The following is a 26,917-nucleotide window of genomic DNA, read 5'->3' on the forward strand; positions in this document are numbered from 1 at the left end:
ATTTGATTTGGGAAGAGGGAGGCATTTTTTGCTTTGCTAACAGTTCAGTTTGTTTCGTGCACAGAATAGAACAGCACAAAATCAGACCTTTTTACAACTACAGGCAAATTGACACTGCAGGCAGTTACACATTCCAAAGAAACAGACAGGATGGGATGGGTTTGGAGGGAGGGGGTGGTGATTTGCCTTTTTTGTAACCAAGAGTTTTTTATCGAGGGAGGTAGACCCAATGTCTTCAGCGAGTGGTTCCTGCCGGCTGTGCACTGCCTGAGAGGGCGCTGGAAGCAGAATCATTCGTGACCCTCAGGAGACAGTTGAATGATGAGAGATTTACAGGGCATCGGTAAGACCATGGCGGGTGGGACTGGTGAAGTTACCCGAATAGGCAGCTGATGCAGACGGTGAGAGGCTGAAGCACCTTCCTCTGTGCTGGGACATTCTCTGAGTGTACGGTTCTGTACCGATTGTTGCTGCAATCTCACTGACCCGCTGCTAGTCATGGAGCTGGTTGATGAGGCTTGTCAGTGACGTCAGCTCTGCCCTACCTCATCTGATTGGTACATTTTCGATGATCTACATTCATTGCGAAGAGAGTTTTACAGAAAACGTCTTGAAAAAGTACTGGTGTAAACCGACTGTCGGTTTTCCCCGGTTAGGAAACCCAGGAGTACGGGAAAAACAGTAAAAACTGTCAGCAATGATTTACAAGTCTTTGCATTCAGTCAGACTGATGGAAAATATGGAAGGTAACTGGAACCTAAGGTAGTCCAGCAGTATAATGGGATTGCTTTTCAGCTTCTATGACCAAAATTACTATGCAGTACACCTGATATGTTCTTTACTTAAGGACCCTATATTAAACTGATGTTTGGAGGTGCAAGTTGGAATAGGGGCTTGCTCTGTCCTTTCCATGCATCATCCTCGTATTGCAGTATTTTCAGGAATGGTGCTGTCTCATTAAACCAATTTTAAAAGTAGCCTGATCAAAACTTGAAGAAGGGTGTCTAGGCCTGAGACATCAGACTTCCTGCTCCTTTGATATTCCTTGGCCGCTGTGTTCATCCAGCTCCACACCTCGTTATCTCATATTCTCCAGCAGCTCAACACTTTGGAACCAGAACAGGCCCTTCAACCCAACAAGTCCACATCAAACCCCAGAGCATCCCAGCCAGACCTATAACCCACCTAATCGACCTCTCCCTAAACACTACAGGCAATTTAACATGGCTAATCCACCTAGCTGCACATCTGTGGATTGTGGGAGCACCCTGAGGAAACTCCACACAGTCAGTCAGTCAGTCACCTGCGGCTGGAATCAAACACGTGTCCTGGCGTTGTGAGGCAGCAGTGCTGAGCACTGAGCCACCATGCCGCCAAAGTGCTTTCTCTCAGTACTCTCACCCAACTTTCTCCAAACAGGCTTGTTCCAAGGTAACTGTTAATCTCTCCTTTTCTGCATGTTCAGCACTTGCTCTAAATGTTAATGCCTCATCCCTGGTACATGCTGCATCTTCCCACCAACACCATCCCCGAATATTCACACAGGGCATCAGAAGTAAAAGAAAATAGCCTGCCAACACTACCTCAATACAAATAGCATTTCAGGAAAAAAAAAAGAAGCTATTGAAGTATTCACCAGTTTTGACTCTGATGATGATGACTTGGATGTACTGAACTAGAGATTTTGGGAACACTGTGAGCCAGGAAAGGATATGGCATATACAACGCACGTTTTTCATTTAAGTGCAACAGCAACCAACCAAACAACTGTGCATGTGGCTGCTTCATTTTTCACAAGTCAAGGCCTGTGAGTTTAATCAGATTACCACTTCTCACATTAGCCAGACCAAGAGATATTTGCAAATCTAGCAAAATGAGCCACAATTTAAATAAAAATGCCACATCAGGATGCAGAATTGCTTGTCCGCAAAGTACATGCTTGCTGTAAGAACTCTGCAAGCTTTACAGAACTTGAGACGTGTTCTGCCACAATATCTCTGCCTTTCCCTGGCATTTTTGCACTTTGATGTCTCAACCAGAACCTAAAGTTTCACTGTGCTCCTGTCTTGCCTGGTGTTTATCACAGGCATAAGCCAGGCAGCTTATCACTGTTATTACCAGCATTCAGTCAAGGCTGGTGTTTCGACCAAATGGTCACGTCGCAAAGTCTCAGGGAAACAGTTCTCAGTCAGGGCAAGGGAGACAGGATGCAGTCAGGAGATCCTGACACAGCATGTCCAAGGAATCATTCAATATCAGCCATGTGGGGCAAGCAGGATCAGAGGATCTGTATCACTACAGTACAGAGGGGTGGCCACACTCACTATTAATTACATTCTCAAAATGGTCCAGTAGATTGGTTGAGCCTGAATTATGATCATCAATCCAAGCTGACCCTGTCCATTCCTGGGGGTCAGTTTGATGAAATTCTCAAAGGTGTCCAGGAGTTTGGGAGGTTCAAGTCCATAGCTCCCTGAAATAGCAACACAAGTGGATAAGACAGTGAAGAATTTCACACAGCATCAGGATCTGGTCAGCTTTGATATCTGGCTCAGAAGTGAGATGAGGTTTTTTTTCCCAAACATGACAAAGCATGTATTGTTCCTACAAGAACAACTGTGGTTCCATTCATGCATTTTTTTTTGTTTCAACCATGAAATGGCCACAACTTGATCAAAAGTGAAAGTGACCATCAACTAGTTTGAACTGTCATTTGTCAAATAAATTAAGACAGAGATAAATGTATTTGCAGGATATTTCTAAAAAAAAATCATTCATGGGATCTTGTTATCACTGGATAAGAATGGCAGTTTCCTTGCCTAAAGGACATAGGTTTTTCCAACAATGAGAATGGATTCACAGTCATCATTAGATTCTTATTTCCAGACTTTTTTTAAACTCAAATTCCACCATCTGGAATGGTGGGATTCAAACCTAGGTCCCCAGACCATTATCTCTGTCTCTGTGGAGTAATGGACAGCAGACTAAATAGAAAATAAACCAAGACATTGTGTGATATCTAGTGTATATGTATTCATCATGAAATCCATCACAGCTATGTACAACAGGTAAAGATCTGAAGAGACTGCATTCCCCGCCCCCCGCGAACAGAGTCACAATGGGCACCAGGTTTCATAGCCGATTGGGAAAATGCAATCAGGGATATAGTACTGGACTCCTCCCAATCTTTCGTTTGGACTTAAAACTTTCAATTTGTTGGCAAAAATCAAAAGGAAACATTACCATTGTTTCCAAATCAACAAATACCTATTAAAAGTTGAAACGTGTCTGCGGAGAGCAATAGAATCCGTAATTGTAAAAGGTGTGCAGACATAACTAATAAATAAAGGGCCATCGAGATCATCATAGAATTCCTACAGTGTGGAAGATGGCCATTCAGTCCATTGAGTCCACACGAACCCTCCAAAGAGCATCCCACCCAGTCTCACACCCTACTCTGTCCTTGCATTTTGCACACAAGACATGAAGGGTAATTTAGCATAGTCAATCTACCTATTTTGTACATTTAATGGACTGTGGGAGGAAACTGACGCAGACAGGGTCTGGGTAAGACACTCTTCATAGGTTCCGTGTGGACTTGTTGGGCCAAATCGTCCGCTTCCAGACTGGAGGAATCTATGATCTCCAGAAACAAGCCCAAAAATATATGGTTTGGAGATAGCTAACAGCAGAAATCAAAGAAAAACAAAGTTACTCAAATTTGCTGCTAATTAACCAGTCCTGATGAACCAGGAAATCTCTTTTCACACACTGTGCTCGTGGATAGTCTTTAGTCAGTGTGAATGTGTCGATGTGTCGTGATGTGACTATTTCCAAGCTCTACCTGACAGATAATCAACTGTTATTAACATTTTTATTCACAATAGCAGCACCTTTAATTGAGCAGGGATTAGTAACATCAGTACAAACAGCCCAAAACCATGGTTCATTTGATCGTGAGAGTGATAGCAAAATGCTTCAACTGTAGTTCTTTGTGATTGTTTGGATGACTGAGTGAATGCTTTCCCACACTCAGAGCTCATGAATGGTCTCTCCCCAGAGTGAACTTGCTGGTGTGTCAGAGGGGAATTCAAGTCAGCAAAACCTTTCCCACACACAACAGGCCAATGGTCTCTCTCCAGTGTGAATTTGCTGGTGTATCAGCAGTTGAGGTGTCTGAGTGAATGCTTTCCCACATTCCAAGCAAGTAAATGGTTTCTCTCCAGTGTGAACTCCCTGGTGTTTAAACAGGTTAGATGACTGAGCGAATCCCATTCCACAATCAGAGCGGGTGAATGGTCTCTCTCCAGTGCGATTCTGGTGGTCAGTTTCTAGCTGGGATGGATGAAGAAATTCCTTCCTGTAATCTGCACATTTCCACAGTCTCTCCCCAGTACAACTGAGTTGGTGTTAGGAATTTCAGATGAATCTTCACAGACTCTTTGACACACAAACCATTTACATTTCTCCAACGTGAGAGTGCTGCATTTTCCTTCAATGTTCAAAATCCTGAGATAGTTGGGTTGTGATAAACAAAGTGACTGTCAGACCTGGATGTAGAACAGTTTGAATTCTCCAAACTGCAGACTGAGCTTTCAAACAGAAAGTAAGTGCAGTGAGTGAGAAACCAGAAGTTAACAGATTGTGAAACTGAGAAATCCTCGGGACATTTGTGGAGCGACACTTGGGAAATATGCTGGATCATCATTAGAACAAATTCATTCACAAATAAATATCATCCGGGTAAGCGATCCAGTCTGTTTGCACAAAATTACGGAAAGAGAGGTGGGACAGCCAGGGAGGAAGGACAGGCATTGTACAGATCTGTAAGTCAACCTTTCAATCCCTCTGAAAGACTAAGAACAGTGCAGAAGTAAAATTGTGGAAATCTGAAATGAAAACACAAAAATGCTTAGTCCGGGTTGTACAGCATGGAACAATCCCAGTTGTCCATGCTGACCAGATATCCTAAATTAATCTAATCCCATTTGCAAGCATTTGACCCATATTCCTCTAAACCCTTCCTATTCATGTACCCATCTGGATACTTTTAAATGTCATAATTGTATCAGCTTCCACCAGTTCCTCTGGCAGCTCATTCCACACAGGCACCACCCGCTTTCCCTTTTAAAACTTTCCCTCTCAGCTTAAACCAGTGTTTAGTTCTCATCTCCCCTACCCTCGGAAAACAACTTTCGCTATTCACCCTACGCCCACCATAATTTTATTAACTTTTAGAAGGTCACCTCTCAGCTCTCAATGCTCCAAGGAAAATAGCCCCAGCATATTCAGCCTCTCCCTACAGCTCGAAACTTCCAACATCCTCGTAAATCTTTTCTGCACCCTGCCCAGTTTAACAGCTTCATTCCTACAGCAGGGAGACCAGAACTGAACACGGTATTCCAAAAGCAGCACAATCAATGCCTTGTTCAGCCTATAACATGACCTCCCAACTCCTACACTCAACGCACTGACCAATAAATGCTAGCAGAGCAAATATCATCTTCACTACCTTCTGTACCTGCCATCCACCTTCAAGGAACTGTGCACCTGCACCCCAAGGAGTCTCTGTTGCGTTAACAGTCCCCAGGGCCTCATCATTAACTGTTTAAGCCCTGCCCTGATTTTCATTACCATAATGCAATAGCTCGCATTTATCCAAACTAAACTGATTTCTGGCACTCCTCAGCCCATCGACCCATCTGATTAAGTTCCCATCGTACTTGGAGGTAAACTTCTTTGCTGTCTACTACGCCAACAATTTTAGTGTCATCTGCACATTTACTAAACATTCCTCTAATATTCATTCCACATGATTTGTATCAATGACAAAAAGTAGTGGACCCAGCACCGATCCTTGCAGCACTCTGCTGTTCACAGTCCTCCAGACCGAAAAAAACCCCCCACTATGATCCTGTCTCCTACCTTAATGCCAATTTTGTTTCAAATATCTAACTCTCCCTGGATTCCATTTGATCTAATCTTGCTAACCAGTCTATCATGTGGAGTTTTGGTGAATGCCTTGCTGAAGTCCATATAGACAATGTCCACTGCTTTGCCTTTAGCAATCTTCTTTGTCACTTCTTCAAAAATAAAAACAAACCTCAGTCAAGTTAGTGAGATAAGATTCCCCACTCACAAAATCATGTTGACTATACCCAAGCAGTCCTTGCTTTTCCAAATACATACAAATCCTGTCCCTCAGAATCCCCTCCAACAATTTACCCACCACTGACTTCTGGCTCACCAGTCGATAGTTCCCTGGCTTTTCGTTCCCACCTTTCTTAAAGAATGGCACCACATTAGTCAAGCAGTCTTCTGGCAACTCACCAGTGTCTACCAGTGATACAAATATCACAGCAAGGGGCCCAGTAATTATTTCCCTTGCCTCTCCCTGAGTTTGTGGATAACACCTGATCAGATGCCAGGGACCTATCTACTACCTTTATGTATCTTAAGATGTCCACCTCCTAATCCTGTGTAATATGGACACTTCCATTAATTATTTTTCCAAGTTCTCTAGCTTCCATATCCTTCTCTGCAGTAAATACTAATGTGAAATACTCATTCACTATCTCAGCCTGCAGTTCCTCACAGACAGCCTTGTTGATCTTTAAAGGGGCCCTATTTTCTCCCTTGTTGCTTTTTGTCCCAAATGTAGTCTCAGAATCTCTTGGGACTCGCCTTAACCTTATTTGCCAAAGATGGCTCATGTCTGCTTTTCACCCTCCCAATTTCCCCTTGAGTATACTCCTACTGTCCTTGAACTTCAAGGGACTGACCCAATTTGTGCTGTCAAGACCCAACGTGTGCTGCCTTCTTTTTCTTGACCAGAGCCTCAGTTTCTCCAATCATCCAGTATCCCCTACACTTACCAGCCTTGCCCTTCTCATAAACAGGAACATACTATCTTGGGACTCTGCTTATTTTGTTTTTGAAGGCCTCCCATTTTCCAAGCTTCCTATTACCTGTGAATTGCCTCTCCTGATCATCTGTTGGAAGTTCTTGCCCAATACTGTCAAAATTGGCCTTACTCCAATTTTGAACTTGGAAATTTATATTAAATATAAGTTTTACATTTAAACTGATCCCATCTGCTTGCATCCGGAACATATTCCTCTAAACCTTTCTAATACATGTATTATTCAAATCTCTTTCAAACAATGTTACTGTACCTGCATCCACCAACTCCTCTGAAAGTTTGTTCCACACATGAACAACTCTGTAAAAGAAAAATTGTCCCTCATGTCTTTTTTAAAAGATGTATTCCACATATGTTCCCTTGTCTTGAAATCCCCCAACCTAGGGGAAACCCCTTACTATTTACATAATCTGTGCCCTCATGATTTTATAAACTTCTAATTTTACCCCTTAACCTCCTTCACTCCAGTGAGGAAAGTCCTAGCTTTGGCAGTTGATTTTGTTCATCAAGCCCTCCATTCCTGGCAACATCCCAGCGAGTCTTTTCTGAATTGTTTCCAGTTTAATAATAGTGCCCTTCCTGTAACAGGGCGACCAGAACTGCACACAATACCACAAATGAAGCCTCGCCAATGTCTTGTACAACCTCAACATAACACCAACTCCTATACTCAAAGATCTGAACAATGAAGGCAAGTGCGCTAAACAATTTATTAACCACTCTGTCTACCTGTCTACATAAACTTCGAAGAATTATGTAGCTGAATCTCAGCATTTCTCTGTTCCACAACTCTACCCTGGGTGCAACCTTCAACTGTGCAAGTCCTACCCTTGTTCATTTTACCAAAATACAATGTCTCACATTTATCCAAATTGAACTTCATCCTCCACTCCTCAACCCATTGAGCCAATTGATCAAGATCTCGCTGTCATCTTAGATAACCTTGACTAACCACTATAACCACCATTTCTAGTATCATCTGCAAACTTATTACTTTTGTCCCTTAAATTCGCATCCAAATCATTTATATTAATGAGAAACAAAGAAGTGGACCATGTACGAATTTCTGTGGAGCACCGCTGGTCATAGAACTCCACTCTGCAAAATCCTCCAGCACCACGGTCTCTCCTACAACTAAGCCAATTCCGCTTCCAATTAGCAAGCTCTTCCTGAATCACATGATCTAACTTTACTCATCAATCGACCATGTGGAACCCTGTCAAAGGCTTCACTCTTATTCCAGAGGTGCTGCAAATCTGACCCAATTCTCCCACCATTTGTCCACCGCCCTCTTGATCAAGCCTTGAAAAGTTAAATCCCAAATCTCTTGAGAATAACTGCTAAATCTGCTTCCAGCTGCCATTCAGACTGTTCCAGATCCTGGGAACTTGATGAGTAAAGTAATCTTCACATTTTCAGCCTGCATTATTTGCCAATTATCTGAATGTTGTATTCTGCAGTTACCAAACATTGCACAATGTTAAGAATTTCTCTCTCTGCAAACTAATATCCTGGAAACAAATCTACTACTCGACAAAATCATTGCTAATCATCCCCAAGGAGAATTATCTCAGCTTCTTCTAGCTCTCTCAAAACCAGAAACACATAATAATTTTAACTGACTCATGGGATGTGGCCTTTGCTGCACAGACTAATATTGATTGCCCATTTTTATTTGATTTGGAGAAAGTGATGGTGAACCACTTCCTGTGACTGCTGCACTCCACGTGCTTCAAGTACACCACTGTGCTGTCTAGACGATAATCTGCCCTGAAGCCTTACCACCCTCTCTATCGGAGGAATCATACCTCAAACTTCACTACCCTCCCTATCATGAGAATGACCCTCGAGCCTCACTACCTGCACTATTGTAGCCATCACCTCAAGCCTCACTACCCTCCACACTGCTGGAATCCCTCTCCAGCCTCACGACCTGCCCATCGTTGGAAACCCTCTCTAGCCTCAAAACTCTTACCATCTCTGTAGATTCTCCAGTCTCACAAACCTCACCTCTAATCTCCTCCAGTTTCAAGGTGAGAGGGGAAAGTTTAAGGGGGATATGTGTGGAAAGGGTGGGCACGATAGCGTCATTTAAGACAGATACATGAATGGGCAGGGAGCAGACAGATACAGATCATTGGAAAACAGGCAACAGGTTTGGATAGAGGATCTGGATCGGCGCAGGCTTAGAGGGCCAAAGGGCCTGTTCCTGTGCTGTAATTTTTGTTCTTGGTTCAACACCCTCTTGTCTCTAAATTCCTCCAGCCCATATAAACTTCCTCAGCTCTAATTGTCTTTACCCTCACAAGCCTCCTTTTGTTTGACATCTAATCCACCCTCACAATCCTCACCATTTCTGTAAGCTCCTCCAACCTCACTTTTCCCTATTTTTGAAATCTTCTCAAGTCTCAGAACCCTTCCCGTCTCTAATATTCTCCAGCCTCACAAATCTCAATGATATGTCCCTTCCTCTAATACATTCCGAATGATGGTAACCAATTTTTATTCCTCCACTTGATGGTGGCACTTGCAATTTCCTGGAATTCAAACTCCAGAATTTCCTGGTTTACCACTTCATCTCTGTACCTCACTTTTCTCCAGAAAGCATTGAATGACTCATGATTGATCATTCTAGTATCTCATTTTCTGAAATGGCTTGAAATATTGCTTGGCATCTTCCTTTGTGAAGAGTCTCAGAGGTCTACAGTCCAGAAAAAGGCTTTGTGGCCCATCCAGCCTGGGCCGGTTAAAAACCATTACCTAACTATTCTAATCTAATTTTCCAGCACTTGGCCCATAGACGTGTCTGCGTTGGCATCACAAGTGTGCATCTAAATATGCCTGAAACGCTATGAGGATCTCTGTGCCTACCACCCTCACAGACAGTGAGGTTCAGTGCCATTGTCACAGCATGATGACGTCACAGACAGGAGCAGGGACGAGCTGAGTCTGTGCAAACCAAAGATCCCCCGGACACTGTGAAGGACGGGAGGGTCCCTGATAGGGGGCAGAGGAGACTTAACAGAATGGTTCGTAGGGAGAGGGCTTTTAGTTGCATGGTTAAGGATTTTTTTCACATTATTCTTTCATCTGACTTGGGCGTTGCTGGTACATATTGAGAACATCCATCTATAATAGATGGACTCTCCTTCGCAACCTCTCCCCTCGCCTGGGGTGTGGTAATCTTCAGGTTAAACCAGCCCTATGGTCAGGTAGGACAATGGTGACTTTACCTTTGACACAGTGATGCCACTTTGTCTTGGTGGTGTAGAAGGGACTGTTGAATGTAGTGGATGGGGCACCACTCTGACAGAGCGCTTCATCTGGAGGATGTTCACTTTTTCTAACAGTGTTGGGGCTGTCCTCACTCAGGGAAGTGGAAAATGTTCCAATACAATCCAGACGAGTGCCTTATAGATAACAAACAGTCATTGGGGAATCAGGTGATGGGGATAATTGAGATTGTTCTCCTTCTAACAAAGGATTTTGTGGGGACCTTTGATAGAGGTGTTTATACAAGAGAAACACTTTAGGATGATAAAATGTAGACTCATGACTGATCATAAAAAGATTGCAGGACACATTGAAAATTTCAGGGATGATCTCTTGAGAAAATGGGATGATTTAAGAGAGAAATTTTACACGGCAAATGGGAAATGAGCAGGAACACAATACCCAGCACAAGGCGAATATCCAGGTGCTGATGAATTGAGTAATTCTGTCAGAGTTTGGTGTTACAATAATTGAGTTCCCCACCTGAAAGTCCACTTCTATTATCCTGTAACACAAATTCATGAAATCCATCACTGTCAGTCCGGGTAGAATTTCACAACATCCCCCCATCCTGGCCGAGGATAACCATCATTGCCCCTATTACACATTAACCCGTGTGGAGGTCAGTCGTCGATTCAGGGAGAAATCTATTTGGGTTTCTAGGCATTTCCACCTGGGGACTTCATGTCACTGAGCAGAACTGCAGGCCTTTGAAATATGGCAAAGAACTGCCAAGATTTAGTGAGATGCAGATGGCAGGATTCACTTCCTTTTCTTCTGTGCTGCTGCACCGCCACATCAATGAGACATTGGGCTGGAAAAAGCTAACACAGCTCGATGAACAAGTTGTGTCGATTTTGAGAAATGGACTGCAAGCTTCTCCCAGTCATTCAAAAGGATGCCCCTTAAAAAGATAGCAATTACGCATGTTTCATCTTGCCCAGCGCTCCCAACAAAAAGATTAGAAGAATGAGGGAGGATCTCATGAAGGGAGAACAATCAAGTTCCGTGAGGGTTACAGTTTATGGAGAGATATTGACAAATGGGTGACAAGTTGGCAAATGGAGTATAAATGTGGGAAATTATGAAGTTTATTCTTGAGGAGTCAACCAAAGAACAGTGTTATTTAAAAGGTAAAAACTGTGGAAAACGGCATCACATAGGGACTCAGGAATAATTGTGCAGGAAATACAAAGCGTGCACACAGTTGCAACAGGAAATCAGGAAGGGCAAAGGGATGTTATCCCTTATGTCAAGATGTTTGCAGTATAAGAGTTTGGAATACATGTCTTAGGACAAATGTACAAATTGTTGTTAAGACCACATCTGGAGGTATGTGAGCAGTTTTTTGGTCCACTTAAGCAAAGTGATCACTTCATTGGAAGTATTTCAGAGAAGATGAACTAGGATGATCACCGGTTTGGAGGGATTATCTTTTAAGCTAAGACTAAACAGGTTTGGAATCTACTGACTAGATTTTAGAAGAATGAGAGATGATTCAATTAGAAATACAGGATTCTTAAGGGAGTTGACAGCATAAATGCTGAGGGGATATTTCCGATTGTGGGAGCAGATTCTTGATAAGGCAGAGAATAGAAGGTTCTCTTTTGGAAAGATCAAATTTAAGGCAACACAGACATATGTAAGGGGTTTCAGTTACAAGTGAGATGAGAGAAGGAGCATTTTAGAGGTTGAAATTTCTGACATGTGATTGAGAAGATGTATGGTAAGATGTTCACATTGAGAGGAGATATGAGAGCATTGAGAAGAGTGCAGTTCAGCCTCAGGCAGTTCCCAGCGAGAGGGATGGATTCAGTACAGTAGAAAGAAAAAATAATTTGTAATAACAACTGAAGGCAATGTGTTTAACGATCACAAAATGTTATTGGAGGAAATTTCAGCTAATCAAGTAGTGGAATCATGACAAGCAGTTTTATAATTGAGTAACAGTGGAGCAAAGGAGGTGATGGAGGGGAGTTAGATCTGAGTATTGTAGTATACGTGCAAAACCTAACATGGTGCTTGTGGAAGATCACACCTCCTGGCAGTGTGTTGGTGAGAAACAGAATGGGCCAAGGATAGATCCTTGAGGGACATCGACTACATGGATTTCAGACAAAAAAGAGAGAGAGATGGAGTGGGATTTTCCAACGACAGTGAGGTCAAATATTGCTTTTAAACAGAATGGGTAAGAAGGACATGACCAGAAAAGAGAAGCAGACAGAACAAGTGACAATATCTGTGAACTGGCATGGGGGAAGAGACGAGGAGGAGGAGAACTAAGAGAGAGTTAGAATGTTTGGAGTTTAGGAGAATAGGGCAAAGGATTAAGATGAACTCTGATAAGGCTTGACACGAGACTGGAGAAAGATCCAAGTTTAAGCCTAAAACGAGGAGCAACGTGCCAGGCAATTTGGTTTGGTGGGCTCGTGGAAGAGAGGGAAGCAACGGAGGCAGCCGATTGGATTGTCTCAATCTTAGTGACATAGAAACTCCATGTGTCTCCCTCACTTGCTGTTGGAGGGGTGGGTGGAGGAGACAGGATGATGGGCTATAGTTTGCAAAGAAACAATGCCTGTGTTGGAGATATTCAAAAATGAGTGAACAAACCTGATTTAACTTTTATCCAGAATATTAAAATGCACAACAGAAGTCTGGGTTTGAATCCCATCTCAGCAGATGGTGGAATTTGAATTAAATAAAAAAAAAACTGCAATTAAGAATCAACTGGTTGCCATGGAACCATTGCTAATGGCAGAAAAAGAAAATATCTAAGGTCCTTCAGGGAAAGAAATTTGCCAACCTCAGCAAGCCACTCAGTTGCAAGTGACTGTAAAGTCTCAAAGGAATGAAGCTGGGTGGACCACTTGGCATCTACCAAGGCACGAGGAAAGACAACTGCAGAATCAGCCCTATCGAGCCCCGAACTCCTACTCCATAATATCTCGGGGCGAGTGGCAAAATTTGGAGAGATGGCTCAAAGACTCGTCAAGAAACAGCGTCATATGCACAGAATCTATCTTATAGACAAGTGACACACGCCACCATCACTGACCTTAGTGAAGGCCTGTCCAGGAGCAGGACAGATGTGGCAGCACAGTGCCATTCTGACCACAGTAACTGACCTGGGAGTACTCAACATTGACTCTGACGCCTGGAAGTCTCATGGCTCCTGCTAAATGCCATGGACCATCCTCCGCAGGTGATAAAATCGGCAGCAGTATTATCGCTAGATTATTTATCCAGTGACCCAGATAACATTCTGGGGACCTGGGTTCGAATCCTGCCATGGCAGATGGTGGAATTTGAATTAAATAATGATCTGGAATTAATAGCCGAACGATGACCGAGAAACCAATGCTGATTATCCGGGTTCGCTTATGTCCTTTCGGGAAGGAAATCTGCCATCCTCACCTGGTCTGCATGACATGCAACTCCAAACCCACAGCAATGTGGTTGACTCTTAACTGCCTTTGCAGCAATTAGGGATGGGCAATAAATGCTGGTCCAGCCAGCGATTTCCATATCCCAAGAATGAATTTTAATTTAAAAAAACTACATGTTGAATGGCACTTGGAGGAAGCACTGTGAGTGTAAATGGCACTAAACGTACTCAATGCCCACCTTCAGGAGTACTTCGCAGCAGGATTACCAATCAAGCTGGTCGGGTCCTAAAGGACAAAGCTGCCTGGCTGGGACTGCAGCAGGTGGTGACGCAACCAACAGAAGAGAAAAACATAGCTGGTCTCATCGTCACAAATTTCCCAGCTGCAGATGCATCTGTCCGTGACAGGATTGATAACAGCGACCACTACACAGTCCTGTGGAGACAAAGCCTCATCTTAAACTTGAGAATACCCTCCGTTGCGTTGAGTGGCACGAACTTTGTCTAAAAGAGACAGACTTGGAACAGACACAGGAACTCAAAACCAGACATCTATGAGGCTTTGTGGGACATCAACAGGAGTAGAACTTACTCCGGCAGAATCTGTAACCTCATGGGCCAGCATATTGTGCTGTCAAACATTACCATTGATCCAGGGGAACCACACTAATTGAATGGAAAGTATAGGAGGGCATGCCAAGAGCAGCACAAGGCATACCTACAAATAAGGTGCCAACCTGGTAAAACTTCCCAAACAGGACTATCTGCAATGCAAATAGCATAAACAGCAAGAGTTAGAGCTAGGCCAAGCCGTAACCAATAGATCAGATCTAAGCTCTGCAGTTCTGCCAAACACAATCGTGAATGGTGATGGACAATTAAACAACTCACTGGAGGAAGCATGCCAAAAATCCCCATCCTTACTGACAGAGGAGCCCAACCTATCGACGCAAAAGTCAAGACTGCAGCAATCTTCAGCCAGAAGTGCCAACTGGATGATCCATCTCAGCCTTCTCCAGAGGTCCCCAGAGATGTGAGTTTTCATCCAATCTGATTCATTTCAAATAATATGAATAAATGGATGAATAGTGCAAAGGTTACAGGCCCTGGCAACACTCTAGTAACAGTACCAATGCCTAGTGCTCTAGAGCTTGCTAGCACCAAGCAAAACTGTTTCAGTCCTGCTACAGCACTGGCATTTTCTGACAATTTGGAAAACTGCCCAGGTCTGGTCAGCACAAAAACAAAGATCAAATCCAACCCGACCAGTTTCCCCGCAAGCAATCTACTCTCTATCATCAGTAAAGTGATGGAAGGTGTTGTCAACAGTAGTATTAAGCAGCACTTACTCAGCAGTAACCTGCTCAGTGACACCCAGTCTGGGTCGCGACAGGCACTCGGTTCCAGATCTTATTACAGACTTGATCCACAAATTCACAAACAGCTGAATTCCTGAGGTGAGGGGAGGGTAAACAGCAGAACTCTGCACAAAAAACACTTACTTCCACTTCAGTGACAATGACCCGACAACGACACCTTAGTTTCAGCTCATCTGCTGAACCTCTCATCTATTCCTGTGTTACCTCTAGACTTAACTATCCAAATTCACTGCCAGTCGGCGTCCCACATTCAACGTCCCTGCAACCTCAAGAATACCTAAAATTCTGCTGCACACAAGTTCATTTGTACCAAGACCTGTTCACCATCACTGCTGTGCTCCCTGACCCACAAAGGCTCCTATTTATAAAGGAACAATTTAAAATTCTCATCCTTGATTTAATTCCTGGCTGTGATGAGCCCTATCTCCCTCCACCACACAACCTTCAATACTTCGACAACTCATTTAGTTCCAGACTCCAACAATGCGTTTAATCATTGCTTCACTATTGGAGGCTGTTTCTACAGTTGCCAGGCAACATGGTCTGGAATTCCCATGATAAACCTCTTAGGTTTGCCTTCCTTCCTTAAGCTAGTCAGGAAAACCTGCAAATTTGGTTACTTTTTGGTCACCTGACCTAATATGGCCTTACGTCCAAAGTTTCTTGTTAATATTTTTATCAAATTGTAAAACACGATAAAAATACAAATTGTTTGTTGATTTCGACATACACCGTCAGCTCTTCAGTATCGCTAGATAAATGATCTGTAACTTCTCAAATGTCCGAATTGCGGGAGTACCTTCATCATACAAGCTGCAGCAGGACACGAAAGTCAAACATCAACTTCTCCACAGGTAACAGGGCTTTGGCAACGATCGCTGGTATCTGTGGAAGGAGAAACAGAGCAACTGTTGCAGAAGAGCAAAATGAATGACATAGAATAAAAATGCTGCAGAATCTGGTGGTCTGAAATGGAAGAAAAATGCACTCTCTTTCTAGGAAAATATTTCCTGACTGTGAAAGATACCATTCAAAAATTAATCTGGTAACAGAGCAGCATATGGTGAGGGGGTGGACAGCAGTAGAAAATTTATTTACAAAAAAGGTAAAAGGAAATAATAAAATATTACAGAGATGAAACATACCCATCATTAGAGACTGAAGAGATTAGACACCAACAAAGGTGATCGGGGAGCACAGAAGCGAGCAAGAGCAGTGCGAGATGCTATTATCCCACACTCTGGGAAAGAAATCCAGAAGAAACAAACATTTCTCTTGGATAATGGATAATAGGAACAGCAGATGCTGCAGAATCCAAGATAACAAGTTGTGGAGCTGGATGAACACAGCAGGCCAAGGAGCAGGAAAGCTGACGTTTCGGGCCTAGACCCTTCTTCAGAAATGGGGGAGGGGAAGAGATTTCTGAACTAAATAGGGAGACGGGGGAGACAGATTGAAGATGGAAAGAAGATATGTGGAGAGGAGACAGACAAGTCAAAGTGACTGGCATGGAGCAGGTGAAGGAGAGTATAGGTGGGTAGGGAGGGAGGAGATAGGTCAGTCCAGGGAGGACGAACAGGTCAAGGGGGTGGAATGAGGTTAGTAGGCACGAAATGGGGGTGCAGCTTGAGCTGGGAGGAGGGGATAGGAGACAGGAAGAACAGGTTAGGGAGGCACGGACAACCTGGGCTAGATTTGGGATGCAGGTGGGGGAGGGGAGATTTTGAAGCTTGTGAAATCCACATTGACACCATTGGGCTGCAGGGTTGCCAGGCAGAATACGAGCTGCTGTTCCTGCAACCTCCGGGTGGCATCATTGTGGCAGTGTAGGTGGCCCAGGATGGGCATTTAGTCTGAGGAATGGGACGGGGAGTTGAAATGGTTCACGACTGGGAAGTGCAGTTGTTTATTGCGAACCGAGCAGAGGTGTTCTGCAAAGCGGTCCCCAAGCCTCCGCTTGGTTTCCCCAATGTAGAGGAGGCCACAACGGGTACAGGGGATGCAGTATATCACATTAGCAGATGGGCAGGTGAACATCTGCTTGATGTAGAAAGTCTTCTTGGGGCCTGGGATGGGGGTGAAGGAGGCGTTGTGGGGGCAAGTGTAGCACTTCCTGCGGTTGCAGGGAAGAGTACCAGGTGTGGTGGGGCTGGAAGGGAGCGTGGAGCGGACAAGGGAGTCACGGAGAGAGTGGTCCCTCGGGAAAACAGGCAAGTGTGGGGAGGGGTAAATGTCTTTGGTGTTGGGGTTGGATTGCTGATGGCGGAAACGTCAGAGGATGATGCACTGAATCCAGTGATTGTTGGGGTGGTACGTGAGGATGAGGGAGATTCTTTTTTGGTTGTTATTGCAGGGACGGTGTGCAAGGGAGGAGTTGTGGAAAAATGCACAAGACACCGTCAAGGGCATTCTCGATCACTGCGGCGTGGATGAAAAAGGTGGGGGGGGGCGGGGTTGCGGTCCTTGAAAAGGAAGGACATCAGATGTACGCGAGTGGAATCCTGGGAGCAGATGCGGCGGAGGTGAAGGAATTGGGAATAGTAGATGGCATTTTTTGAGGGCGGTGGGTGGGACGAAGTGTATTCTAGGTAGCTGAGAGAGTCGGTAGGCTTGAAATGGATATTTGTTTCCATCTTGGGCAACCGTCTAGAAGCTGAGGTCCAGGAAGGTCAGAGAGGTGTTAAGAGATGGCCCAGGTGAACTTAAGGTTGGGGTGGTAGTTGTTGGTGAAGTGGGCGAACTGTTTGAGCTCCTCGTGGGAGCACGAGGCAGCACCGATACAGTCATCCGTGTACCGGATGAAGAGGTGGGGTTTCGGGCCAGCGTGTGTACGGAAGATGGATTGTTCCGACAAAGAGGCAGGCATAGCTTGGGTCTATGCAGGTACCCATGGCCACCCCCTTTGTCTGTAGGAGGTGGGAGGAGTTGATACAGAAGTTGTTGAGGGTGAGGATGAGCTCACCCAAGCGCATAAGGGGGTCAGTGGAGGGGAACTGGTCAGACCTGCAGGACAGGAAATAGCATAGGGTTTTTAGGCCATCTGTATGGGGTATGCAGGTGCTAATGTGGTATACTGCATCCGCTGTACCTGTTGTGGCCTCCTCTACATCGGGGAAACCAAGCAGAGGCTTGGGGACCACTTTACAGAACACCTACACTCAGTTTGCAATAAACAATTGCTCATCCCCACCTCCCTATCCTGTTCTTCCTCTCACCTATCCCCTCCTCCCATCTCAAGCCACACCCCCATTTCCTACCTGCTAACCTCATCCCACCCCTTTGACCTGTTGGTCCTCCCTAGACTGACCTATCCCCTCCCTACGTCACCACTTACAGTCACCTTTACCTGCTCCATCCCCACCTCTTTAAACTTGTCTGCCTTCCCCTCTCTCCCTATTTATTTCAGTATCCCCTTCCCCTCCCCCATTTCTGAAGGGTGTAGGCCCGAAAACGCCAGCTTTCCTGCCCCTCTGATGCTAACTGTCCTGTTGTGTTCCTCCAGCTCCGCACCTTGTTCTCTCACTTTCAGCCAGGGGAGGCCTCGCATGCGCCCAGCTTCACCTCGGCCCTTTCCACGTTAAAGCTGCCGCGCATGCGCCCCGCGGATCATTGCCCCCAATAAAGATGGTGACGGTCACACGGACGTATCGCCATCTGAGGCATTGATTTGTTTTCTACAAACGTGAGTCTGCGAGTTTCAAATGTGTGTGTTTTCTGAGGTGCACTAAGTGTTTGTAAAACTTCCAAACCCATACGAATATCACTCCCCGATAATAAAATGTGAGGCTGGATGAACACAGCAGGCCAAGCAGCATCTCAGGAGCACAAAAGCTGACGTTTCGGGCCTAGACCCTTCATCAGAGAGGGGGATGGGGGGAGGGAACTGGAATAAATAGGGAGAGAGGGGGAGGCGGACCGAAGATGGAGAGTAAAGAAGATAGGTGGAGAAGGTGTGGGTGGGGAGGTAGGGAGGGGATAGGTCAGTCCAGGGAAGACGGACAGGTCAAGGAGGTGGGATGAGGTTAGTCGGTTGCTGGGGGTGCGGCTTGGGGTGGGAGGAAGGGATGGGTGAGAGGAAGAACCGGTTAGGGAGGCAGAGACAGGTTGGACTGGTTTTGGGATGCAGTGGGTGGGGGGGAAGAGCTGGGCTGGTTGTGTGGTGCAGTGGGGGGAGGGGATGAACTGGGCTGGTTTAGGGATGCAGTGGGGGAAGGGGAGATTTTGAAACTGGTGAAGTCCACATTGATACCATATGGCTGCAGGGTTCCCAGGCGGAATATGAGTTGCTGTTCCTGCAACCTTCGGGTGGCATCATTGTGGCAGTGCAGGAGGCCCATGATGGACATGTCATCAAGAGAATGGGAGGGGGAGTGGAAATGGTTTGCGACTGGGAGGTGCAGTTGTTTGTTGCGAACTGAGCGGAGGTGTTCTGCAAAGCGGTCCCCAAGCCTCCGCTTGGTTTCCCCAATGTAGAGAAAGCCGCACCGGGTACAGTGGATGCAGTATACCACATTGGCAGATGTGCAGGTGAACCTCTGCTTAATGTGGAATGTCATCTTGGGGCCTGGGATGGGGGTGAGGGAGGAGGTGTGGGGACAAGTGTAGCATTTCCTGCGGTTGCAGGGGAAGGTGCCGGGTGTGGTGGGGTTGGAGGGCAGTGTGGAGCGAACAAGGGAGTCACGGAGAGAGTGGTCTCTCCGGAAAGCAGACAGGGGTGGGGATGGAAAAATGTCTTGGGTGGTGGGGTCGGATTGTAAATGGCGGAAGTGTCGGAGGATAATGCGTTGTATCCGGAGGTTGGTAGGGTGGTGTGTGAGAACGAGGGGGATCCTCTTGGGGCGGTTGTGGCGGGGGCGGGGTGTGAGGGATGTGTCGCGGGAAATGCGGGAGACGCGGTCAAGGGCGTTCTCAATCACCGTGGGGGGGAAGTTGCGGTCCTTAAAGAACTTGGACATCTGGGATGTGCGGGAGTGGAATGTCTTATCGTGGGAGCAGATGCGGCGGAGGCGGAGGAATTGGGAATAGGGGATGGAATTTTTGCAGGAGGGTGGGTGGGAGGAGGTGTATTCTAGGTAGCTGTGGGAGTCGGTGGGCTTGAAATGGACATCAGTTACAAGCTGGTTGCCTGAGATGGAGACTGAGAGGTCCAGGAAGGTGAGGGATGTGCTGGAGATGGCCCAGGTGAACTGAAGGTTGGGGTGGAAGGTGTTGGTGAAGTGGATGAACTGTTCGAGCTCCTCTGGGGAGCAAGAGGCGGCGCCGATACAGTCATCAATGTACCGGAGGAAGAGGTGGGGTTTGGGGCCTGTGTAGGTGCGGAAGATGGACTGTTCCACGTAACCTACAAAGAGGCAGGCATAGCTGGGGCCCATGCGGGTGCCCATGGCAACCCCCTTAGTCTGTAGGAAGTGGGAGGAGTCAAAAGAGAAGTTGTTGAGTGTGAGGACGAGTTCCGCTAGGCGGATGAGAGTGTCGGTGGAGGGGGCCTGGTCGGGCCTGCGGGACAGGAAGAAGCGGAGGGCCTTGAGGCCATCTCCATGCGGAATGCAGGTATCCAGGGACATCTCGAATATCACTCCCCTCCCGCTTTCTGCCGATTTGCTTTCTTTACCGTGTCCTGCTCTGATCTCAATTGCACAAATCTTGGTCTCAGCGAAGAATCAAGGCCCGAAACGTCAGCTTTCCTGCTCCTCTGATGCTGCTTGACCTGCTGTGTTCATCCAGCTCTGCACCGTTTCATGTCGAAGTCTCCGGCATCTGCAGTTCATATTATCTCAGCGACTCTGCACTGCTCGCGTGGATGATCACGTGGTTTTCGCCGATCCCGCCCCCTCTTCATTCTGATTGGTTAGAATGGCAGCGTCATCCTCCGGTCATGCACGGCACCCCTGTGCCCCTATTGGCCCCTCTCTGACATCAATCACCCAGACGCCATTGTTAGCTGGAGCATGCGCAGTGCTGCGTGTTGGCATTGTGAGAAGCTGATGATCGTCGTCACAATGTTGCATTTTGAGACAAATGAGCCTGAGAACTGGATGAGAAAGATTGTTACATTAGCGATCCTGGGGTTTTAATAAGTCGCTCTGAGGAAGGGGCACTGCACCCGAAACGTTAACTCTGTCTTTTTACCTTCACAGATGCTGCTAGACCTGCTGAGCTTTTCCAGCAACTTTGTTTTTGTTCCTGATTTACAACATCCCAGTTCTTTTGTTATTTTTTAATAAGTCGCGTTTGAAAAGCCTTCCGGCAGCTCAAAGCTAAAGATACTCTTGATACCGCTCTGTCAGCGAGTAGAGAAATGGCAATGAAATAAGGGTAATAAATACAGGTCTAGGAGTCCTCAGGTCAGATGTAAAGAGAATAATTATGAATATGAAGAACACCACGTGGTGAAGTGAGGTGAGTGTTGTTCATATGAACTGTGATTGGGCAGAGAGGGAGGTTAATCAAAAAAGAACAAGCATAAAAGAGATTCTCAAGAAAGGTCTGTGCAATGGAAAGCAACGAGAATCAGAAGATAAAAGCCCAAGACAGAAGAAAAAGTTTGAAGACCGAGGCTGCAAAAACTCCAATAAGTTGTTTCACTGCTCTACTGCCTAGTTATTGATTTAAGCAGTATAATCCACGTTCACCTGTAAGTAGCTGTCTGAGTTTGTCACTGCAGTTTACTTCATAACAGATAAACTCCACACTTTGTCTCAATAAAGCTGACAGTTGGTTCACAAATTAGTTCTGCTGCCAAGTCCGTTCCTGTTTGAAAAGGGGTATAGATCACATTTAAATAGACAATGAAAAATGTCAATCCAGGCTGGGAGCAAAATTATACTCACTCGCCACTGACTCCATCCCTGCCCCTGGTAACTGGCAGGTAACACACTGGTCACAGTCATGATGCAATATTTCACCCCAAGATGAACTTCAAACCACATTACTCACCCCCACACTCATTATCACAAAGACCACATACAATTTCAACCTCAACAGCATCTCAGTTCATCTGCTGCTGAAACTCTCATCCATTCCTTTGCTGCCTCTCGACTTAACTCCCCAAACACACTCCCAGCCGGCTTCTTAATACTACTTCCCTGAAATCTTGAAATGATCCAAAAATCTGCTGCCCGTGTGTTTATTCTCACCGATTTTAACATCTTTAAGTTTTGCCATCCTGTGCTCACTAACATAAACATTTTCTGGGTGGCACAGCACCAAGGTTTTGAAATTCATATCCTTATTTTGAAATTTTGTCATCATACCTCCTTTGTTTGATAGTGCCTCCAGCTGCAAACCCCTCTGAGATATATCTGAAGAAGGGTCACTGGACACATAACAGTAATGCTGCTCTTTCTCCATGAGCACTGCCAGATAAGCTGAGTTTCTCATCAATTTCTGTTTGTGTTACTACTTTCAAGCATCTACTGTTCTTTTGCTTTTTCCTTCAAGACATTTGTTCTCCCTGACTTCCAATCTCCAGTAGATTTTTGGTTTTAACTCTCCCACCTTTTGCATGTTTTCAGTTTCCAAGGCCATAAGCTTTTGAATTTACTTCCTTAACATCCCTGGGTTTCAAACTCCCCTTGTTTGTTCAGGATATTCCTTGAAACCTACTTCTTTGGCCAGTTTTGGGTCACTTGTCCTTATAAGTGCCTGGCATCAAATATTGTTTTGTGACAACCTTGTGTAATATGTCAGATCATTGGATTGAATCAAAAATGTGAAAACATTTAAATTGTTCTTTTGGAAAACATCACTAATCCTTCACGATCATTTGGTAATTCCTTGCCGAATATCATTGCAAGTGCGACTTCACCACTCGACCTGCACTGGTTCAGAAAGGTCAAACATCAAATTCTCCAGATGTAACTGAGGATTGGCAATAGTTACTGATACCTTTAGAGAGTGATCCAAAGTTCATGTATCTGGATATGGTGAATGAATAGACAATAGGTGCAGGAGTAGGCCATTCGGCCCTTCGAGCCAGCACCTCCATTCATTACGATCATGGCTGATCATCCACAATCAGTATCCTGTTCCTGCCTTGTCCCCATACCCTTGATTCCACTATCTTTAAGAGCTCTATTTATCTCTTTCTTGAAACTATCCAGAGAGTTGGCCCCCACTGCCTTCTGGGGCAGTGCATTCCATATATCCACCGCTGTCTGGGTGAAGAAGTTTTTCCTCAACTCTGCTCTAAATGGCCTATCCTTATTTTTAAACTGTGTCTTCTGGTTCTGGACTCACCCATCAGTGGAAATATGCTTCCTGCCTCCAGAGTGTCCAATCCCTTAATAATCTTATACACCTCAATCAGATTCCCTCTCATCCTTCTAAACTCAAGTGTATACAAGCCCAGTCGCTCCAATCTTTCAACATATGATAGTCCCGCCATTCCAGGAATTGACCTCGTGAACCTACGCTGCACTCCCTGAATAGCCAAAGTGTCCTTCCTCAAATTTGGAGACCAAAGCAGCACACAATACTCCAGGTGCGGTCTCACCAGGGCCCTGTACAGCTGCAGAAGGACCTCTGTGCTCCTGTATTCATTTCCTCTTGTTATGAAGGCCAGCATGCTATTAGCTTTCTTCACTGCTTGTTGTGCCTGCATGCTTGCTTTCAATGACTGATGTAGAAGAACACCTAGATCTCGTTGTACTTCCCCTTTACCGAACTTGACTCCATTGAGATAGTAATCTGCCTTCCTATTCTTGCCACCAAAGTGTATAACCACACATTTATCCACATTAAACTGCATCTGCCACGCATCTGTACACTCACCTAGCTTGTTCAACTCACCCTGTATTCTCGTAACATCCGCCTCACATTTCACACTGCCACCCAATTTTGTGTCATCAGCAAATTTGCTAATATTACTTCTAATGCCTTCGTCTATATCGTTAATATATATCGTAAACAGCTGCGGTCCCAGCAGTGAACCTTGTGGTACCCCACTGGCCACTGCCTGCCATTCTGAAAAGGACCCGTTTATCACTACACTTTGCTTCCTGTCAGCCAGCCAATTTTCAATCCAACTCAGTATTTTGCCCCCAATACCATGTGCCCTAATTTTATTCACCAATCTCTTATGCGGGACTTTATCAAAGGCTTTCTGAAAGTCCAGGTACACTACATCCACTGGTTCTCCCTTATCCATCTTCATATGGACATGGTGCAGAACTTGTTGGGAAATATAAGCTCAGAAACAGAACAGTGATGGCTTCCTTCTGACTCGAGAGGGTCTAACTTTACTTTTTAATTGAAAAATGTTCAGGTTCGTTTATAGTTCTTCACGGAGAATGAATTGTTGAACTTTTCAGCTGCATGTGTACAATAAATTTCTTTCGATGTGAGTTCAAAGAAATTCAAAACTATTCCTCATCCTCCCACAAACTTTCTCTCACTGTTAAGGTGCCTACTCATGGACCTAGGGGATCCAGGTACATGATTATTTGAAGTTTACATCCCATTTAGACAGTGGTTAAACAGTCTTTTGGCACGCCAGCCTTCATTGCTCAATTGTTTCAGTTTCGGAGTTGGGAAGTCATATTGAGGTTGGACAGAAAGTTGATGAGACCTCTTCTGGAATACAGTGTGCGGTTTCTGTCGCACAATTACAGGAGGCATATTATGAAGCTGGCGAGTGTTAAGAAGAGGTTTACCAGGATGTTGCCTGGTATGGAAGCTTTGATTTATAAAGAAAGGTCGGATAGACTTTGACTTTTCTCGCTGGTGCTTAAGAGGTTGAGAGGCGGCCTGTTAGAAGTTCATAAAATAATGAGACATGTAGATGGTATGAATTGTGGTCGTCATTTCCCAAGGATGGGAGATTTCAAGACTAGGGGATGTTTTTAAGTTGGGAGGAGATAATTTCATAAAAAAAAGATATGTGAGGCAGAACTTTGCAATAACTGTGAATAAAACAATGGCAAGTTCCAGCAGAGAAACAGGTGACAGTGAAGCAGGCATGTGAGGATAAGTGTGTTTCGTTTGCCAGTGACATTCGCCACTTCACAAAGTGGGGAACATTGAAGTGCAGCAGTGACGGTGATTATTTTGCAGGATATTCACCTTGCAAATGTTTTTTTTTACCGCCACGATCCCTGATTACATCACATTCGACAGGATGAAAGCTGCAGCAAGACGTGTGGAGCCAGTGGAGTAATTGATACGGCATCTGAATTTGAATTGGAAGTTTGGAATATTGTATCCTCTCTCACTCGAGTGAAGTTGACAGCTTTCCACCCTTGCAAATTGACAGACGCTCCCGAAGAGGAATGTCTGCCCAAAGCTGTTTTTGTCAGGTTCCCAGCAGCTGAAGTGAATGGATTGCTGGGTTTTGTAAATTGAAAATTGAAATTGAAAGGCAAATGAGTAACATGAGTGTGGGGCTACTTCAGCTCATTGTATATTTCATATCCCACTGGCGACGGTACATATTGTCAGGAGAAACTGCTTGTGTTCCACATAAAGCTGCCTTTTGTCGGGAAACCTTGTGTACAGCGGGAGAAGCGGGTAGAACATTGTGTGTATAATATCACAAAGACTGACACTGAGCCACATATTAAACGGTAAAGTTAACAAGTAAAGTTGTAAACTTGCTCACCCAGGTGGCTTGTTTTCTTTTCGACTTTTTGTCACCATGCGAGGTAACGTCATGAGTGAGACTTCTGAAGAAGCGATGTTGCTCTCCTCCACTTGCAATTTATACTGCCTGGTCTGTTCCGGCGACTTCTGTCATTGTGCATTCTGTTCTGTATGGGTTGCATATGGGGTCCAATTCTATATGTTTGCTGACTGCATTATGGATTGAGAACCATGCCTCTAGGAATTCCCGTGTGTGTCTGTGTTTAGATTGCACTACTACGGTTATGTTGTCCCAGTTAAACTGATGGCCTTCATGATCCGGGTGTACTGATATTAAGGAAAGTTTGTCATGTCATTTTGCTGCCAGCTGATGTTCATGCACACTGATGGATAGTTTCCTTCCTGTCTGTCTGATATAATGTTCGTGGTAATCGTTGCACAGTATTTTGTAAACAATGTCAGTTCTGCATGTTGTGGGTATGGTGTCTTTAATCCTTGAGAATGTTTGTCGCAGCATGGCTTTGGGCTTGTGTGCGACCGTAACTCCTAGTGGTCATAGGTGTTGTCAATTCTGATATGTTCGTGATGTGTGGCAGTGTGTCCAGTGTGTTAGGGCAGAATGTGTCCTCTTCGTGTTGCTGTTTAGTCAGCACCTGCGGATGAAATTGCAGGAATAGCTATTCAAAGTGAAGATTTTGTATTGGTGTTCTTCCACTTCCTGCATAGCTCTTGGTCATTGCAATGAGTGGTGGCCCGTTTAAATAGTGTTCTGACACAGCTTAGTTTGTGCACCACTGACCTGAGTTAGTTGCCAAATTAAAAGTATCCGAGCCCCTCGAGGCACTGACCCGAGTTGTTGTGTGCAAAGAACAACACACAAAGGAGGATCCTTGTGTGATTGATCCAATGTGCTCTGTATAACAGGGTAACAGTGAAGGCTGGTCTTCAGCACCCACATTGAGCCTAGCTCCACTTGGCCTCCAGTCAACCCTCACAAACTACCATTGCCCTTCACTTTTCCTGACCTCCCCTCTATTCTTGTTTTAAACTGATTGCACATCAGGCAGTTACAGCTGGCATTGCTGATGTGGAACTGTAACATGGAGTGAATCGATTTTGACTGATCAATGGCATAATTCTGCTTCTCAAGATCAAGATCAGTCAATATTTTGTATTTATTACTTTAAATGATAACCATGAACAGGCTACAACAGTGAAGGCACTGAATCGTAATCACTGGACCAGCAGGAAAGATCAGTTTATGGCACTCAGGACACTGTCTGATTCGGCCTTGCATTCTCCCAACCTTCTGCACATGATGCCCCTCTGCTCTGTTTCGGTTTTGTTACGTCTTGATATGTAATAGTCTCCAGTTATCCA

The 26,917-nt window shown here is 45.0% G+C and overlaps 1 long non-coding RNA gene and 1 pseudogene across 4 annotated transcripts; one reads left to right on the forward strand and one right to left on the reverse strand.

Moving 5' to 3' along the window:
- The first annotated feature begins 783 nt into the window (after positions 1–783).
- LOC132209855 (U2 spliceosomal RNA) lies at positions 784–957 on the forward strand (annotated as a pseudogene).
- Positions 958–3,860: 2,903 nt separating this feature from the next.
- On the reverse strand, positions 3,861–20,805 carry LOC132209799 (uncharacterized). 4 transcript variants are annotated; one of them, XR_009445886.1, is made up of 4 exons: positions 20,571–20,805; positions 15,690–15,844; positions 7,176–7,222; positions 3,861–4,889 (listed from the first exon to the last, which is right to left on the reverse strand). It is a non-coding gene; the product is annotated as an uncharacterized LOC132209799 (long non-coding RNA). The 4 variants fall into 4 exon arrangements; XR_009445888.1 differs by having other exon boundaries at positions 15,759–15,844; positions 20,571–20,804; XR_009445889.1 differs by lacking the exon at positions 7,176–7,222 and having other exon boundaries at positions 20,571–20,804.
- Between the last annotated feature and the right edge of the window lie 6,112 nt (positions 20,806–26,917).

Source organism: Stegostoma tigrinum, chromosome 7 (genome assembly GCF_030684315.1).
Source record: "Stegostoma tigrinum isolate sSteTig4 chromosome 7, sSteTig4.hap1, whole genome shotgun sequence".
Classification (NCBI taxonomy): Eukaryota; Metazoa; Chordata; class Chondrichthyes; order Orectolobiformes; family Stegostomatidae; genus Stegostoma; species Stegostoma tigrinum.